This window comes from Octodon degus, unplaced genomic scaffold (assembly GCF_000260255.1).
Source record: "Octodon degus isolate 3935 unplaced genomic scaffold, OctDeg1.0 scaffold00030, whole genome shotgun sequence".
In the NCBI taxonomy this organism is placed as follows: Eukaryota; Metazoa; Chordata; class Mammalia; order Rodentia; family Octodontidae; genus Octodon; species Octodon degus.
In genome coordinates, this window is record NW_004524606.1 from 6,554,730 (window position 1) to 6,568,325 (window position 13,596).

At 40.3% G+C, this 13,596-nt stretch overlaps 1 pseudogene; it reads left to right on the forward strand.

Moving 5' to 3' along the window:
* Positions 1-437: 437 nt before the first annotated feature.
* Positions 438-13,181, forward strand: LOC101574088 (annotated as a pseudogene).
* The last annotated feature ends 415 nt before the right edge of the window (positions 13,182-13,596 follow it).

The following is a 13,596-nucleotide window of genomic DNA, read 5'->3' on the forward strand; positions in this document are numbered from 1 at the left end:
TGCTTAATCATTTTCTCCTTGATTATAAAATTTCTGATAACAATGAGCAAGCCATCTTTCTCTAGTGGTCCTAATTCATAAATTAGCCAAACCCTGAGGTATGCAAAATATATGCTTTATTCAGAGTCATTTTGCTGCTCAAACACAAGGCAAAAAAAGTCCTTGCTGCAGACTGGATGAAATAATCTCATGGCTTGCACCAAGAGATCAGACAGGCTTTATTTCAGGATGAAGCTCAGCAGATAACCCAAGGTAAGTTATTAATCTGCTCAGCCCAGCCAGCTAATGCCTTTAGCTTGTTACTCTCAGTCAATGGCAAATAAAGCTTTATATCAAATTGAGCTGGGTGGCTTTGTGCCCCCTTCCTTATTAGGTGAAGTTAATTGTGGATCCTACTCACAGCTATTACTGGCTCGAAAATCTCAAGATGTATTAGCATGAGGAAAGGGGAGGATGAGCAGATGCCTCCACCAGCTACAAAGTATGACATCATAGGAGGTAGAAGCAAAAGCAGCCTCTGTACACAGTGCTCTCTTAGTGAACATAACAGGACTGTCAAAGGATACCTGAATTCAGAATTCAGAGGGAGGAAGGGAGCAGAGACGGGGGGATACAGAGAGAGAAGAAGAGAGAGGCAGAAAGAGACAGAGATAGAGACCGAGACCGAGACCAAGACCAAGAGAGACAGAGGCAGAGACACAGAGAAAGAGAGAGACTGTTTTTTTATTTGTCTTTGTGTGTGTGTGTGTGTGTGTGGCCAGCTCAGCCCACCAGAGGGCAGGCTGGCTGGCATGTGGTGCTGGGGGATTGAACCGTGCTCCCTGTAGTTTGCTAAACTTGCTCTAAGTAGGTGCTTTAGACCACTGAGCCATCTCACCAGCCCCTCCCCCCTTTTTTTTGAGGAACTGGGGATTGAACTCAGGCCCTTGTGCTCAAGCACTTATTCTACTGAGCTATCTCCCTGGCCCCCCCAAGACTGATTTTTAAAAGAAAATCCTGTCATGATTTGATGAAGAGAAATAATGCAGGCAAATATACAGAACTGGGGAAAGGATAAGAGAACAAATGATCAGGAATTAAAAAGAGTTGGGATAAAAAGGGGATAAGGATTTGGCCTGCAAGTTTGTTGCATTTATGTCTTGGCACTCTGTCCCTCAATTCATTGGCATTTGGGGGTGGGGCTTTGATGAGATCAAGAGAAGAGAGCTCCCCAAGCAGTACTAGTTACTCTTGGGAAGAGGAATTGCCCAGATATAGTGGTGCAAACCTGAAATCCAGAACTCAGGAGGCTGAAGAAGGAAGATTGCCAGTTGGAGCACAGCCTGGGCCTGCAAAGTGGATTCAAGCTCAGCCTGGACTGCTTTTTTTGTCTCAACAAACTGAAAGAAGGAGGAAGAGGAACCGATCAGAGGTCACTTGCTCACCACCCTTTGAGGATATAATGAGAAGGGGGCTAACTTCAATCCAAGAAGGGGCCCCTCACCAAGAACTGAGCTATGACAGCACCTTGACCTTTCATTTCTCAGCCTCCAGGACTGTGACAGATAAGTGTGTGTTGCTCAAACTACATTATCTGTGATATTTTGTTAGCAGCCTGAACAGTCCAAGAGATACAAATAACCAACCCACATAAAATACATCAAGATCTATAATGCATTTCAGTCTCCGGCTGCAACCCCCACCACCACCACCATCAAAGTTGCTAATTCATAGAGTGATATAAACATGAACATATCAGGTTGAAGACAAGGACTCGGCTCTTACTAGCTGGTAACCAAAATAGTTTTTGTTTCATTATCATCATCATCATTGTTGTCATTATTATCATTACTATTATTATCATTAGTCTCCATACAAAAGGGAGAATAATAAGCCTGCTTTGAAGGAGCATCATAAAAAGAGAATGAATTGTATGTGAAAATGATAGCTATTTGGTAGGTGCTTCATAAAGGCAATTTGTCATCCTCTCCTCTACAGACTCTCTTCCAGTCTAGCTCCATTCTGTTCAATTTAAAAAGCCACAACTGAATGAGCCAGGTTTAGCGAACTTTGTGACTTTTCTCATTGCTGAGATAAAATATACACACAAGTAAAGGGATGAAAGGTTTATTTAGCTCACAGTTTGTAGATGTTTCTGTCCTCAACAGGCTGGCTTTAGGCAGGGTGGATAGCAGACAGGCATTGCCGAAGTAAAATAGTTCATAATGGGTAGAAGGTAACAAAACAAGCAAGGGACAACCACAGCTCTTTCTAACCCTTGTATCTTACTGTATCTTACTCAGGCTACTTGGGGCAGGGAGTTCTCACATGCTTAATCCTAGTGCCCTGGAGCCTAGCCTTTCACAGTGAATCAATACCAGGATCACACACTCTAGATGCAGCCACCTCTGAAAAAGCCCCATCTATGATTACAAGAGGCTCTGGTGGGCAATTAGATGCAAACCACATACTAACCTTTGGGTATCAATGAAGTTATGTGAGCAGTTATACCTCATCTGGGTGCTTACTGGTTCTTAAGTACCTAAGTATGAAGGCAAAGTTTGCAGCAATCTCCTTGTGGCAAACAATGGTTTTGTAAGTCTAACTTCTAGCCTCTGTTCTTTTAAAAGGCTTTGTTTCTTCTTTAAGAAGTTAGTATTTGTTCATTCTGTATAGGAGTTTTAAGGGGGGGGTTGATGCCACCTTATCTTACACACACACACACACACACACACACACCTGATTCCAGGAAAGAACATATTCTCTATCTGCCCAGGGAGTTTATTAACCATTAGTCAAATAAAATCATAGTGAACCAATCTCAGGAATACTACTGGAACTACTAAGAATGGGAAAGCCAGTTAGTCCCATGATTTAAGGATTTGTGCCATAAATTTTGTTTATGTTTAAGCCAGAATGAATTAGATGTCTCTCATTTCCAACAAAAACAAGATCCCTGGTGAATATATCCTCCTATAAGTATTATGAGAGGATAATAATGTGGTAAAATTATGTGTGTTCATGACAGATTACCAGCCAAGTAGAGACTTCTAGCTGCCATTCAAACACTACTGGAACCATTGTAGGCAACAGCAGCCCTGCTGCTACCACCATTTGCATATACCTAGAAGGCCACCCACAGCCATTCTAGCTGGTTGTAAGATTGTTACACTGTCAGCCGAAGAATGTCCTCTCATCCTGAAACTCTCAGAGCTAAGTCATATCTTCCCAACAGACAACATGACTCCTTTCTTGTGCATCACACTGAGTATGGAACTCAGGGAGAGCCTCACCTTACCTAGTTATAAAGTTTCCAACTGTTTCAGCTGCTGGGGGCTACTTCTTTCTCCTCTACCCCTCCTCTACTTGCTTCCAGAAGGTTCAGCCAGCACTTTTACCAAAACTGCCTTTGAAAAAGTATGTCTCTGATCAAGGAGGTAACAGACACCAGTAGATGCATAAAGAATGCAAAGTAAGTTGAAGTATTAAACACAAAGTCTAAATGATCTGTGGTCAAGTTTTGCAGGAATACAGCATTTAGAAAATAGTCACTAATGAGAGCTTTCATTTCATTGACAAATTTTTCCTAATGCCAAAAAAAAGTATCTTTGTCTCCTAATTTAACTGCAAAATAAACTGAAAAATATGTCCATAGGAAGAATGAATAACTTCAATACTGACCAGATAAAAGGTATTTTGTATTTGAATCAAAGTTTATTTTTCTGTAGCATATGTCTTTCTATGTTAATTGTATAAGGTAATCCTTACTGTACCATTTGACAATATTTTTAACTTGGCTAAATCTTTTAATTTCTATATACTTTAATTCAAAACTATTTCCTAAACAAGTGACTAACATTTGAAAATGTGTAATCCAGAAGAAGAAGATGTGAGGAAGTGGGTGAGCTCATTAGCTTTACTCCTCTTTCCTAACACTGATTAGTTTTGAACCTACTAACCTGTGAAAGAATCTGCCCGAGAAAGCATGCGCCAGACTATGTTACTGAATCATTCACTTATTTAGAGGTTGTTGGGCTTAAATGTGGAATTACAGGCTTCCAAGCTAAATGTTAATAGAAGATTGAGACCTCCTCCTCCTCCTCAGCCTATCTCTGTTAAAATTTATATGTCCCAAGAGCAAGAAAAGGCAAGTAACCATCACATACTAAACTAAGCTAGCTCTGTGTCCCATTTCCAAATCACAAGAGCATCTAATGGTCAACCATCCACTACATGAGTAACACCATGAATGAAACCACTGTCATGAATAATCCCAAGGTCACTTTTGAAGTAACGCAAACTTTGGCAGCTTCTATAAAACTCCATCTGTGATTCCACATTCAAACCCAAGGCCTGCCTCCTTTCTCTCACAATGAATATCACCCTCATCAGCTAATGACAAGTGAGGGCAGACCCTTCTGAATTTTTGCCTGGAGAAAGCCTATTTTCCTTTAAATGGAGCTCAGCAAGCAGTTGTTTTTTCTAATGTAAATTTCATGCAAACAAGCCCTGAAATTTAAAAGGAATCTTTAAACGCCATTAAGCAACAGAACTCCTCAGCAAGAATTTCTCTTGGAAAGGGATAGCTGATATTCAAATGCCATGTTATGACAAAGATGCCAGATCTGATGGGGATCTGTTCTGACACATGACATTGCCTAAATTAGGTTAGGTAAAATGTCTGTAGGCATCAAAAAAATCTCCTTAGGGCCCCAGAGCTATTGTTTTTAATACTTCTGAAATATGACTGTCTTCTCCCAGGAACTATAACCCCTCTTTTTACATTGGTTATCATGGCACATATGTAATGCCAGCAAAACCAATTGGCCTCCATGTGTTCAAGGTTAGTTTATGGTTGTATTTCTTCAGCCCCCATCTTCTTACTGCACTACCAGAACTTCAGAGTCATGCCGTGTAATAAGGACTCTTGTGTTTCAAATTTAACTTTCCCCAGAGGAAAGAGTCTTGGGGGTAACTTTTGATCTGCACTACATTCCAGAAACTTGATTCATTATCAATAGCAATTTGAGGGGCTGGCCAGATAGTTCAGTGGACTAAAGTGCCTGCTTAGGCGGAACGCAGAGGCCGGGGTTCGATCCCTGGCATACTGTGCTGATCCCAGCCCTGGGGAAGGCTGAGATAGCAGTTGAGACTGGGTGTGGTGGTGTACCTATAATCCCAGCACTTAGGAAACTGAAAACAGGAGAATCACTACGAGTCTGATCTACATAGTGAGAGTGTGTAGAACCTGTAGACCCTGTCCTAAATACATTTAAAACAAAATAGTAATTTGAGGACAAAGGTTTAACTTGCATGTGGTCATCATGATTTATTTTGGTCATCCTATATCTTCTTAGTTGTAAGGCAAATCCACCTCATTATTTTGCAGTCAAGGAAATCAGAGGTGGTACTTGTTGCAAATTAAAGAGAATAGAGCAGAATTAAGTGAATATAGAGAACTTATTTACTTTTATAAGTAAAAATTCCTGTGGCTCCTTTCCAACTGCCCATCATGTAAAGCTAGATGTAGGGGTTTAAACATTATGAGAACTCAGTCACTCTCCCTCCCTTAGTTCTTCAGTGAAAAACAGTCTTGAGAGGACACCTGGAGGCTTCAGGATCACATTATCCAAGCTCAGTAAATACAATGAACACCCATAAATAACTTCTACTGCCTTCATTTTAGTTACTGGGACAAGGAAAAAGAGATCTCTGATTTGCTAAGGCCAGACCAGAAAGCAGCCATCTGAATCAGGAGTTGAAGCTTCCAGTTAGAGAGGTCCAGCTGTTGATGCAAGAATAAAAGAAGAAAGAGAGCCACCTGGGCAGCTCGGTCAGCTGAGTCCACTCGGCTCCCATCATCATGGTTATTTCAAGCTACACATAGGGGTTTTTGTTTGTTTTCTTTGTTTCGGTGGAACCGGGGATTAAACTCAGGCCCTTGCCCTTGCCAGGGAAGCGCTTCTTCTACTGAGGCATCTCCCTGGCCCCAAGCATAAGGTTTTACTAGAGTTGGAGAAGAAACCCAGCACTGTGTATGCCATATTGCCAGAAGGGCAATGTCATCATCCTCCATTTCGAGAAGGCACTGCTTAAAACTGAGTCACAGAATAATTCCAACTACACCACAAACTTCCACACCAATAAATGTGAGAGTTCAGAAGAAATAAGAAGATTCCTAGATACATATGAATCATGAACGATGAAGCGAGATGTAAAACCACAACGAATCCAATGATAGACAATGAAATTAAAGCTGTTTTTTTGTTAAAAACCCACCAAATAAGAAAAGCCGTGCTGATGGATTCACTGCCAAATCCTACAAGAACTTCAGGGTAGATCTAATGCCAAAACTCCTCAAACACTTAAATGAAATTGCAAGGGAAAGAGTACTCCTGAAGTCATTTCTGGCAACCAGCAGTACATTGATTCCAAAACCTGACAATCCAACCAAAAATGAAAACTACAGGCCAAGTGCTTTAATGAACATAGATGCAAAATCTTCCACAAGATATTAGCAAACAGAATGCAGCAAAGTATCAAAAATATCAAACTTCATGACTAGGTAGATTTCACGGGTATAAGCATACTTCAACATATGCAAATCAATGAACACAATATGTCACATAAACAAAAAGGGAAAATCACATGATCATCTTAATAGACTCTAAAATAACCTTTTCCAAAATCCAACACCTGTTCATGATTAAAATAAAAACCTAAAGGAAATAGGCATAGATGGACTTTTTCTCAGTCTGATGAAAACCATCTATGACAAGCTTTCTCCCAACATGATACTAAATTGGGAGAAAATAGAGCTTTCCCTCTAAAATCAGGAATGAGACAAATATGCACTAACACTACACCTATTAAATATAGTACTTGAAACTAACCAGAGCAATCAGCCAAGACAAAGAAATAAAAGGAATATACATGGGAAAAGAGGTAAAATTATTATTTGCAGACAATGTCATTATCTACATTGAAGACCCAAAACTTAAACCAAAAGACTCCTAGAATTTATAACCAAATTCAGCAATATAGCATGATACAAAATCAACAGATATAGTCATAGTGCTCCTCTACACAAATAATGAACTCACTGATAAAAAGTTAGGAAAGCTATACTATTCAAAATAGCATCAAGAAAAATTAAATACTTAGGAATTAGCCTAACCAAAGAAGTGAAAGGCCTCTACAATAAAAACTACAGTAATGTGAAAAAGGACAACAAAGAGGAGGCAAAGGGGGGAAAGTGTAAGATAGTTAGCTTGCTAATTTCAGTTAAAAGATCTAGATAGAATTCAAGATAAAAACTAGTTGGTTAAGTTCAGGAGAAGAGTAGAGACCTTTAGCTTCCATGATTCTTTTGCTTGTTACTGATTTAATTGAGAGATGGAATTAGTATGGTTATTAGTTAAATGGGTTAAGCAGGAATGTTGGTGTTTTGAGAAGAAAAAACATGGCATTAGGTGTCTGGGAAGGTGAGACAGTGGTGACTAGGCCAAGGGACATGGTAGGACAGCCAGAAATAGGCAGAAGACGAGAGCTACTTTGTTCAGTGTTTGTGCTGGGACAAGTTTGGCAGGCTAACACTTCCAGCACTGGGCAATATTTTGAGGAATGTGTTTGCTTTGATGTGGGAAGCAAAATAACTAGTTGAGTCCTGGCACCTAAGAAAATGACCAAAGCAACAAACCTCGGCAGTGAGAGTCGCACAGCAACTAGAAAAATAGCTTTCTCTCCTGCTGAATCTAAGTTTGATATCAACTTCAGGCTAGTTCTTAATCCACTTATAAATATCTTTTTTGCTTCTTTCTCACACACTAGCAGGATGGAGGGGGCGGGCTGTGAGAAGGTGTTTGAAAACCATGGAAACTATTTGAAAAGCAGCTAGTGTTCTAGTCAAATACAGGCAGAATCAGGGAAACCGGTCCTTTAAATTGGGAATGCTTGTAATCAAATGATCAATATACACTGAATAAGGCAAAAATTAATATTTCTTCAGCAAATAAAATCAGATTGAAATGCATTTTTCCAAAATGATAATTGTCAGAAGAGAACTGAGACAGCAGCTCCTGGCCATTCCTGCACAAATGAGGGCCCAGCAGGATCAATTAAGCTCATTTGCTGACTGGTGCCATTAGAATGCCTCCAGGCCTCTAGGAAAGCATGAGCCCTGAATGCATTTTGCTCAAAGAAGTAGATGGAGGAAAATGGATCAGCAAGTCAAATCTGGTCTGAGGGGCCAAACCAAAGATGGGAAGGACTTAATTTGAAAATGACATAAAACTAATATAAAAAGGGCATAGACTGTATCTTTCTGTCACCTGCATGATTAAAAGTAATACTTTTCCTAGCTCATAATTTAGAAAATATATATTCAAATAGGTATTATTTTGTTTAAAGTAGCTGTCATTGAAGCTTGGAACTTACTCTGGTGACACGCACATGATCTGCTGTTGTAACTTATAGGTAGTCCTTTTGCACCTGCAGGTTTAGCCCTTTTCCTCCTGGGAGGATTTGATTTTAATGAGAAACCACCAGTTGTTCAGAATCAAAGCTAACAAGTAATGTGGCTGATCATATAGGAGATTTAAGTTTTTTAAAAAACAGGTTTGAAAAAAAAAACAGGTTTGGTTCTCCACAGTGGCATACAAATTAAATCACACAATTTGCAAACTTGAGATGGAAAATAATTTCAAATTCTACATCACTAGCATATATGTGTAGCTCCCTGCATCTTAAGTGTCTCCACGTCAGAAACTGCTTTACATTTTTGTACTTATTTGAAATTTATATAAAAACAAAAAGTCCAGTGTTAGCCTTGTGGGATAACAGGACTTGTATCTCAGCCAGTTTGGTTTATGGCTATAATCATGGAAAGAATTAAGCTCGTGAACTGAGGTACCACATCTTGGCATTTACTGTAAGGTGAATGTTTGTCTGGTGTCAAATATAGAATTACACAAAATTTTAGTGGCTGTACAGTGTGATGTTTTAGATTTCATGATTTTTGTCTGTGTCCCTTCTTGAAGGGCATATAAGCGGCATCCAGGTTTTTGCCATTATATATAACAGTCATTGCATATTGTTGTCATTTGCAATTCTTATACTTGCACATAGGTCTGAATTCATTCTCTCCACCATTTAATCCTTCCTCAGTCTTAAAATAACATGTTGAAGGACCCCCTAATATGAGTTTTCCAAAGCCGTCATTTTTGAACCTCAAAAAAGGCAAATTTGAATTAAAAATTCACAACCAGTCGATTCTGAGGATTCTTCTCTCAACCCTGGTCTGTTGGTCAAAGGAGAGCAAATTCAATTATCACCTGTTGGCTGGGGCCACAGCTCCAGCTGGCCGTCCCTATGGGAACCTGGAGGATGGGAATGCCCTTGAACATTCAGTTCCATGTCACTGTGTGAGGCCATGCTGGCCTAAACCCACATAATATGAGTATGCATCACCCTAACAGCAAGTAGAGGAAACTGCTTTTGGATTATTGAGTCCATTTTGGCATTGTATAGCAATAAGACTACATTCTAGGCAGGTGAAGCCTGGGTCATACAGCTGCATGCATGGGAATCACTGTATGGCAGCATGTCACGGCATCAAGGACCCACAGCCCCACCATAAATTCACTTGTCAACAAATACTGCTTTCAGTGAGCACATTAATCAAACTCTTAAGTTTTGAAAGATGGCTTTATATGACTTATCTTAAAGGATTGTCTACAGTTCATGAAATATAGGAGAGTCTCAGCACAGTGATTTTTTTTCAAGAAATAGAGGAAGAAAAGGAGGCAGAGTAATAGTTTTATAGTTATAATTGTATCCATTACTGTTCTGGCAATGTGGTAGTAACCACGGTTGCTTTGACCATATAGTAATAGTGTTGTATTGTGGAAGTGTGTAGCAGTAATGACAGTGCTTGTCCTACAAAACGGTGTTATTTAGTAGTGTTGTAGTTATTGATAACAGCCATGGCTATACTTGTGTAGAATGTGGGCAGATTGCAGGCTAGATTCCCTATTGATTATTTGCTTTATCGGTCTTTCCAAATTTCCAATTTATTACTCTGAACCTCAGATGCATGGAAGAATTCAATACAAGATGTTACCAACCAAAAAAAAAAAAAAAAAGATGTTACCAACCTGTGTGAGGTCGCTCAGTCTGGTGTTTGACAGTGGTGCAAAAGAGCCCAGCATCACATACTTCCAGTTACCTGACCCCAGGGAAAGTCCCTTGTTCAGCTGAAGTTATCAGAGTAGTTACATGCTTAAAAAACAGAGTGCAGAAAACATCTTGGCACTTTATTAAGTCCCATTTTTTACTTGATTTCTTGGCAAAGAGAGTTCCTTGTGCTTAGTATGTGTGGCTTTAAGTTTCTGAAGGGAAAGATGAAAAAATGTGTCCACGTACAGGCAATCATTATGACTCTCATGAATATAACAAGTGGATCACATCCAAGGTTACATTTTCAAGTCTTGTGTATGGATTTATTCACTGGCTTCCCACTGAATTAATGGGAATCACACTGATAAATTATAGCACATAACATTTTTTCCTAAATTAGGGACAAGACTTCCACTAGGGATGCTCAAAATCTGATTAAACTTTTTCTTATACTGAGATAACCATTCTGAAGGAGAAAATAATTATATAACCTTACAAAAAGGGCCGTCCAACAACCCTTTCTGTTAAAAGCTATAGTCTTTGCCTTCTCCACTTCCTCTGAAGGTCATTTTTAAAAAGTAACATACAAAATAGTTTTCAGCAATGTCTGTATTTTAAGTGCTGGTTTAAATGCTTATTTAATGCAGATTATGCGTTGCACAAATGCAATAGAGATCTCTTGTGCTGTTGCTTCAGTCCAGGAAACTAGTTCAAACAAAGTGATTTAGCCCACAGGTGACAGTTGATAATGCCTGGTCACATTATGGTTTGTTGCAACTAAAGAAAGTTCTAGAATTTAATGCGTAAAGGTCAGGGATACTCCTAAATGTCCTACCTGACCAGGATAGTTCCCATGACAAAGAATGACTTTGTCCTAAATGTCAGCAGCATTGAAGTTGGCCTACGATTCATCATTGTGGTGCTGCTGCTAAGGAACTATAGAGATAAATCTAGAGCAGCAGCAGTGGTACTGTAAGGATAATGAACAGCTCATGAACATAGTAGAAAAAGAGATGCTCACTAAGCAACCCACACTCTGGGACCAGATCAATTTGGACCACTGCACTCAGGCTGTGCAAGGTACGTATATGGAAGTCAATGGGAACCTGAGGGACTTCTTTGACACGGATGGGCTAGGAAAGGAGGAGCTCTTTGTGCTCTTCATTTGGATTCTCTTGAGCTTTCAGGAGCTCCTAAAATTCATTGGCACACCATGTTCATTTGGGTGCTCCTAGTGTAATTCCTTTATTTGTTTGAGTCCATTATAAAATTCAGCAAATTCAATGAGTCCTGAAATGGCATTGAGCTCCTTCTTTCCTAACCCATCCATGTCATACAAGTGCCTCAGGTTCCCATAGACCACCATACACCTATCTTGCATGGCCTGAGTATGGTGGTCCAAATTGATCTGGTCCCAGAGCATGGGCTGCTTAGTGAGCATCTCTTTCACTACTATGTCCATGAGCCGTTCCTTCTCCTCACAGTACCACTGCTGCTGCTCTAGAATTGTCTCTATAGTTCCTTGGTGGTGACACTGAAATGATGAATCTTAGGCCAACCTCAATGCTGCTGATATTTGGGACTGTTGGAATAAGAAGGAGTTAAAATAGAGATGTGCAGAATGACCTGCAGAGCATGTAGGACAAGAGATAGGAAAACAGGACTATAACAACAGAGGCAGTAACCAAAAACACTTGGAACTGCACAAGGTCATCCTGTTTTCTTGTCCCTGTCCACAGGTACCTAGCAGCTGCATGTCACAGCAGAAACAACTTTGGACACATATAATGGGATCTTGTTATGTTCACCTAAAGTAACCCAAAGGCTGAGACTCAGTATATATAAAAATAAAGACTGACGATGGGGCAGCAGCCTTTTGCTCTAGCCCTCATTTTGCTTACATTGAGTGTCCTGGTATCTTTGCGGCCAGGGCTCATGAGTCTTTCCCCAACATGGGACCAAGTCATTCTTTGGTGGAATGCAAGTGAAAGGGCACAGACGAAGAGGGAGATGGCATTTCCTCAATCTCCATGACTGTACGTTAACCTGAAGGCTTCAGAGAAGCCGGATTATATTACATAATCACATACTTGTCACACTTTGACCAGTTATTTGACATTCCTAAGGAAAGGAAGAATGCAGAGTACAACAGATACTTGAAATGCTGCTTGAGTGTCTTCAGGATTATCCAGACAGAGTGAAGCCTCTTCGAGATTAGAATGAACTTTGGGGGCAGATACAGACTGAGTTTGAGAAGAAATGGGAAAATGGCACCTTTCCTGCATGGCTGAAGTGATAAGCAGTACCCTGACCCATGCTGGTGCCCAGCCCACCGGTCTGCATTTTCCTCCTGAGAGGAGTTGGCCTCTCTGGGTCTAGGGGATTGAAATCTGCACTCCTAGCTTTAGTCCTAAAACGTGGTGGCACCCCTGAGAGAGAGCCGAGAGGCTGTTTAGCACCAAAAGGAAGTCCTGAGAATCATGGGTGACCTCCCTGTTTGCCAGAAAACCCAAATCATGGAGTACCTAGTGACACACTTGAGAGGAGCAAGGACACTGCTTTCCTACAAGCCCACATCTACAAATATAATGAGACTCTTGGGGAACAGCGACAGCTCACTCATGAAAATGTGCAAGGCAAGCAAGCCAGGACAGGAGAAGAGCAAGAAGAGGAAGAGAAGGTCAGTGAGAGAGAAAGTGAAGATGAAGAGAATGAGAACATTTACAACCGCCAAAACCTGCCCCCGGGCTGGACTGGGCTGGCAAACCCATCCCCTTCTGGCTGTATAAGCTACAGGCCCACACGCTCATGGTGTGAGGTGGTTGGGCATTCCACTCACTTTTCTAATGTGACACAGACTGAAGATGCTGCCCCTTTGTGGGCTAATCTCAAACTGCAAAAGGCTTCGGAGGGACGGCAGCCTGACACTGAGGAAGAGTTATAAAGACTCTGGTGGGAATGTTGTAACTAAGGAAACATGTGAGGATCTGAAAAGACAAGGGCTGCTGCAGTACTCAGCAGTGTAACTCAATTTCTGGGCTTTCAAGCTCTTCATTGGAGTCTGATTTTTTTTTTTCAAAGTTTTACTGATAAACAGATAGCAATGAGAGAGTTTCAAATCTAATCGGAAGTACAGTTTCAACAAATAATACACTGAATATATTCTTCTCAGTGGTTAATTGCTGTACAAGAAGTGGACTTGTGATCCTATTTACAAACACGATTAGAACAATTCATTCTATTCATTAAGAGAATGCAACTATATATCTATCCTAACCACTATGAATACACAGATACAAAATGGACATTCATTGGTATACCCCATTTTTTCTGAGTTCCATTATTGAATGGTGCGTAAACTCAGCAAAATACTCTAAAAGAGTCCAGTAGCCCATAATAGCATTGGGTCTTCTGTTTAACTGGCAATGTCAGAAATTATTG